The sequence below is a fragment of the Thunnus maccoyii genome, chromosome 24 (assembly GCF_910596095.1).
Source record: "Thunnus maccoyii chromosome 24, fThuMac1.1, whole genome shotgun sequence".
Classification (NCBI taxonomy): domain Eukaryota; kingdom Metazoa; phylum Chordata; class Actinopteri; order Scombriformes; family Scombridae; genus Thunnus; species Thunnus maccoyii.
This window is the reverse complement of record NC_056556.1, coordinates 20362536-20368535: the sequence shown is the minus strand read 5'-3', so window position 1 is coordinate 20368535 and position 6000 is coordinate 20362536. Positions and strand designations below refer to the sequence as shown.

The following is a 6000-nucleotide window of genomic DNA, read 5'->3' as shown; positions in this document are numbered from 1 at the left end:
CACAGAGGGAGGCACTAAGACGCAAGGAAAAGACGCAAGTGGGGGAAACGTGGAGAAGTCTCTTAAAGTGCTTTCCTCTGAAGTGTCACGTGAAGCGATGTCCATTTCTGATAACAGTGACAGCTGATTACAGCTGGCTCAGCTGTCAGTCGGCTTTAACAGCTGTAGAAACTTCTGATGGAGTTTGTGTCTGCACACATGTGCACTGTGCTGACACTAATAAAAGTGCACAGTTATCACTGCCAGAGCAGCCGTTTCCTCTCTGCAGCCTGTTACCTGTTTAACAAACACCTAAATAACAACCTGTGTCCTGCTCAGAGGCACAGGAACCATTTCTACTCGCAGAATGCGTTTATACTATTTATTGATTATTTGCATTTTTTGATAATCCTGATGGCGAATTCATATTTTAATAACCTAGAATATGATCAGGGTGTCTTTTGAACACTGGAAAATATGTATTTGGCTAAATGTTTCATGGAAATGGAAATTATGTAACTCATATCAAACCCGACGCTCAGGAATTTTCAGCCTCACATGTGACTGAATGGAAATGAAGATGTAAAATATAAATGTGTTTAACTGTTATTATGGATAAAATTAAAGTCAGGGAGAGTCTGTCTGTCAGCAAGAAACAGTTTAATGGCTGAAATAAGAGATCATGAAAAGAAAAATCTTTCTAATAAATGAAGAAAGTTGTTTATGGTTCTTTTGTTGATCAGACTGACGATTAACAGATTTTTAACTATATGATGAATCAGAAAACAAATAAAACATAAAACATGGGAGCGAAACACTTAAAATTGATCTGTAATCTGTCTTCGGTATGATGTTGTAATGTATCAGATCAGTCAGATCAGCTGCAGCGTCCAATCAATAACTGATATTAAATAAGGGGGCGTGTTGGCTGGTAAAAGACTTCAGTGAAGGCTGCTCTCGTGTTTCCTCGCTCCTCAGAGATCCCTCTTTGTTCCTCGGAGCAGAAATAAGAGACGTGGGACGCCCTTCAAAATGGCGCACCAGGAACAATTTCGGGTTCAGGCGAGGAGCGAGGAAAGATCAAATAAGAGACTTGAGATGTACCCATTGAGTTAGCAGAATGAAACGCACCCTCTGTGTTCCTGTGCTCCTCCCCAATCTGCTTTTCTCTAGACACTGCATCGTCCTGCCCTGTGCCATCTGTTCTCCCAGCCAATCGGCTCCCTGCCTGTTCTCCTGCCTAGTCACCTGCCCCCTAGGTTGTTTTTCATTGTTTCATCTTATTCATTCATTGTGCCCTGTTTTATTGTGAAATACTCACCTCTGCTCTCATTTCAGATACTTAACTTCCTGCCCTTGTGTGTTTCCTGCCTGTATGATTGTCTACTCTGCCCCAGTTAGTTTCACTTGTACCTCATTACCATTCCCTCCATAGTATGTAGACTGTATGTTCCCCTCTTTCAATGCCAGTTTCTCTTAGTACCTCTGTGTCTAGTGTTCCAGCCTTTTTCCAAGTGTCTAGTTTTCATGGTGTTTGAGATGTTTGCTTAGTTTTACCTGTTCTTGTACTTATTCCTGCATCTTTGACATGTGGACTGATTTTGACCTGCCTGCCTGCCTGCCTTGCCCAGTTTGGACTCGTTTGCCTTATTTGGACTGATTCCTCGCTAACTACCTGTAAGCTTGTGTTTTAGAATTCTCATTAAAAGCCCTTCTCACTTTACCTGTCGGTCTGTAGTGTCTGCATTTGAGTCCTCTTGCCTGTAACTTTACCAGTCCTTACATAAGTGAGGTGAAAGTTTGAGTTGTACTCCAACTGTATGTCCATCTGTGTGGCATAGGTACATGTACCATATGTAGTGTGGGTGTGTGTGTGTGTGTGTGTGTGTGTGTGTGTGTGTGTAAGGTACCGCATCTGAAGTGGTGCTGGTCACTGGGTGGCAGAAGGGTTTAATCTCCTGGTCATGTGGGGATCAGCTTTCAGGATCAGAGAGAGAGAGAGAGAGAGAGAGAGAGAGAGAGAGAGAAAAGAGAGAGAGAGAGAGAGAGAGAGAGAGAGAGAGAGAGAGAGAGAATTTATTGATGTCTAACTGTGCTTAAAGTACAGTGCTGATTTGAGAGCCCTGTAGCCACAAGCAAGGAGTAAAAGGATGGTGTACTTGAAACCTTAAGCCTTTATGCCTGAAAGACATATATTGTCTTATGATCTTGGACTTACAATCTGTGAATCCAGATTTTCTTTCTTCTGCCTGGAAATTTTGAACTCACAGGCATTTCAAGAACTTCAGAACTTTGTAAACATTCTCAGCTTCATCTTGGAACCCTCCTGAAGGATTGGACTCATCTGAAAATTATAGGCTTCAAATAGCATTTTGGAATTCTGGAATTATTCTTATCTACTCCTATTCCTAGCCACTTGCCTTGGAACAACCTGTGATCAATTTTGGAATATTTTCTTATTTATTCTACTCTTTATTCTACAATCTACAATCTTTATTGTCCTCAGAAACACTCTGAGATTTCTTTTTGGACCTAATCTGGAAATTGGAACCATTCTGCAATCTTAATCTTAGGTACCTCCTAATTCCCTATTCGACCTTTTCTGGAATACTGGGCTAAATCCGCAAACTTGACATCTTACAGAACTGCACACTGATTCTGGAAACTTGGGCACCAATTCGTCCTGAGTAAGTGTCCAATCATTTCCGCATACTTAATCAATGGCTCAGTCAGACTCCTGCCCAAACCCAGACATGTCAAATGGCACCATTGTCCACAGCCCAGTAGCTTTTTGTTCAGACCTCGACACTCAGAGGGGAAGAAGGAATGAGGAGGGAGAAGAAGATGAGGAGGTGGAGCTAGCGGAAGAGGTAGGGGAAGATGTTTTGATGATGGATGAAGCAGGAGAGTGGCATGCTGAAGGAGAAAGTGGAGACCAGGATGAAAGGGAGGAAGTGAAGATTATCCAAATGGCCCTGTTACCAAATGAAGCAATAAAAGAGGGTGAGGGAGGAGGTGAAAGACTGGAGGAAAATGGGGAGGGAGATGTAGAATTGGGGAATGAACAGCATGAAAAGACAGATGAACAGATTGAGAAAGAGGGTACAGGCAAGGGAGTAGAAAGGTCAAAAGACACAAAGACAGTGACTGAAAATTCATGTTACTTTTCAGCAATGATAGAGGTTGAAAAAGATAAAGAGCAGATATCACACAGCGATGGAAAACATGAAGAAGACAGTGAAAAAGAAGAAAATAATCAAGACTGTGTGAAAGCAAGTGTGAAAGAGGAGAGGGAGGAAAAGACCAGTGAGGCTGATAGAGGATTAGAAGAACATCAGATAGTATCTACCACTGATAATGCAGAGACTGCCTGGGATACTCAGAACTCAGGAGCTGATGCACAGAAGTCTGACGAAGGTACACAGTTGTCTTCTGATAACACAGACAAAACAGAAGTTGTTACATTGCCAACCAATGGTGATGTAACAGAAAGAATTGAGGATCCAATGATAGATGTGACCCCTGTTACCATGGAGGTAAATGAACAAGTCAAAATTCAAGATGATCTTTGCCAAACCTCAATTGTCAGTGACAATGTCATACCTTTTAATGCAATTGCTACAGTCGAGGTGGTGGCCAATGAGACAAGCAAATCAAGCAATGAGAGTCAAAATGAAATGAAAAACACTGATGAGAAGCTAACAGTAATGGATGAGGGAGAGCAGAGTACGGAAGAGAAGGGAAAGACAGGTGATAATGTTGTTAGAGAGTTAACAGTTGAGGAAGTGCATAGAGGAAGAGATGATCTAGAAATGCAGGAAGAAACAATTGTTCAGCTTCAAAACCAGGCTCCTCCAGAGGTAGCTCCTCCAGAACCAGTACTTCAGTGTTTGGAGGATTTACCTTTAGACACACAGTTACATGTGGATTTGGACCAGGTGGAGGAGGCCTTTGAACTGGAGGAAGGGAGTGAAGTCGACCTAAACCAGCCAAGGGGAGAGGTCAAATTAGAGGAGAGTCCGCAACAGAGGGGGGGAGGTGATTTGCAAGAACATCCTTCACAGCTCCTCAAAGAAGCAAGGGCAGACACCTTGTGGGAACAGCTAAGAGAGCCGGCCCTTGTAGAGAACGAAAAGGGAGTAGGAACAGAGGAAGAAGCAATGGAGGGAGATGTAGAGATGGCAGAAGAGCCTGTGACTGTTTTAGATGATGAGATTGAAGAGACAGAGGAGAGTCAGAGAAAAGAATCCGAGGAACAAAAGCCTGCCACCATTTTAATCACTTCCGAAGATGCCGCTGTCAAGACAAAAGATGGAGTGCATCAAGAGCTGGAAGGAGAGAAGGTTAAACTAGGTAAAGAGAATGATGAGAAGCAGAAGGATAATAAGGACAAGAAGCCGAAATATGAAAACCCAGAGGTAGAGTTGGATATACATGGAAGAGTTAAAGGACTGAAGCAAGCAATGGAGAATGGGATCCTATGTCCTGAGCCACAGCCATTTAGGAAGGAAGGATGGGGGACATCAAGACTGCTGTCACTCAGGAGAAAAGATGATGACTGGATTAAAAAAGATCAACCAGAGGAAGAGAGAGCTCCAGAAATGAAAGATTGGAGGAAAGACCTGAAGCCTCTGAAAAAAGACATCTGGGAATCTGAGAGGGAGAGAAAGGAATGGATGAACAAAGAACCAATGACAAAAGAGAAAAGTCCACCAAGGAAGGAGGACTGGATAAAAGAGCTGAAGTCAGTGATCAAAGACGAATCTCAGCCCAAAAAGAGGGATGAGCAGGTGAAGAAAAAGCGAGTGGTGCTGCTGGAGGATGGCCATTCATACATCCCCCAGCAGGAGGAGATGACAGAAGAGAGGAGAGAGGAGGTGAAACTGATCTCCCATAGGAGGGTGGAGAGCCCTTTGCCTCCTTTGCGCAGGAACAGCAGAACATCCCAAGACCAGGAGTATGAGATCTCACTTTATGTTAAGGTAATGAAACATATGCATACAGCCTTTCCAACATACACAGACTGTACACATACAGTATGTCCACCCTGAGTCAATAACACCTTATATACATTGAGAAAAGAGGATGCTTTCATGGTTCCTTGGTCAAGGCCACAGACTATAATGGTTTTAGTGGCTCTAGCACCTTAAATGACGTTATCACAATATAAAAGACAGCAATAAGACCATACTTAAAAGATGACGATGAGTATAATTTAAGCCTGTGGTCAGGCCGCCCAGATTAAAATACAAAGCTTCCTTATTCATTTCAAATAGACCACTGGGTTGGTAGAGCAGGGGTCCCAATGCAGAGGCCTCTAGCAAAAAAACAGGGTCATTTGGCAGAAATACTGAACCCATCTAATTCATCTTCTGTAATTCGCTGCATAGGCCAATCAAAAACCCACATTTCTGGTAGTTTACTTTGTATTGTGGATGGCGTAATCCTAGTATTTGCCATGCATAATGGATGATAAAAGAGTATTATAAAACACTGTGCAGTGTTTTGATGTCTGATAAGCACGGGGGTTCTAAAGGACAAAGCATTTACAAGAGTGAAAGTACAAACATTAAGGGAAATGCTCCAAATCCAGAAACCAAATAAAACCAAATACCAAAACACATACAAAAGTGAAAACACTCTTGTGTGTACTTTGTTCTAAGGGCAAAGGTAGATAAGCCTTAAAACTCAATTAGCTCCACAGCACATGCAGAATATGTCATACAGACAACAGAGGTTGTCAAGGTAACAGGAGCTGGGACGTGATGATCCAGGGAGCATATATGGCAAAACTACTGATTTTCTCAAGAGCTGACGTGTACCGACGCTTGGAAATAGAACATGGTGTATGACAATGAGGTGTCGTGCTTCAACCCAAAATGAAGAGTATTGAGATGCTGCTGGTGTGTGTGGCCCTAAATCTGGACTTCCTGGTTTGTTTCATCAACTTATTGATACCTGAAGCAAAGCAGCACACAAAATGTTTTTCAACACAGCACTATTTTTGCTCTGAAATCCTTC

General features: G+C 42.5%; 1 long non-coding RNA gene across 1 annotated transcript in view; it reads right to left on the bottom strand.

Annotated features, from left to right (window-relative positions):
* Window positions 1-1904: 1904 nt before the first annotated feature.
* Window positions 1905-6000, bottom strand: part of LOC121892134 — a 55869-nt gene continuing 51773 nt past the window's right edge. The window contains exon 7 of the long non-coding RNA XR_006094304.1: window positions 1905-1956. This is a non-coding gene — a long non-coding RNA (uncharacterized LOC121892134). The remainder of the gene's footprint in view (window positions 1957-6000) is intronic.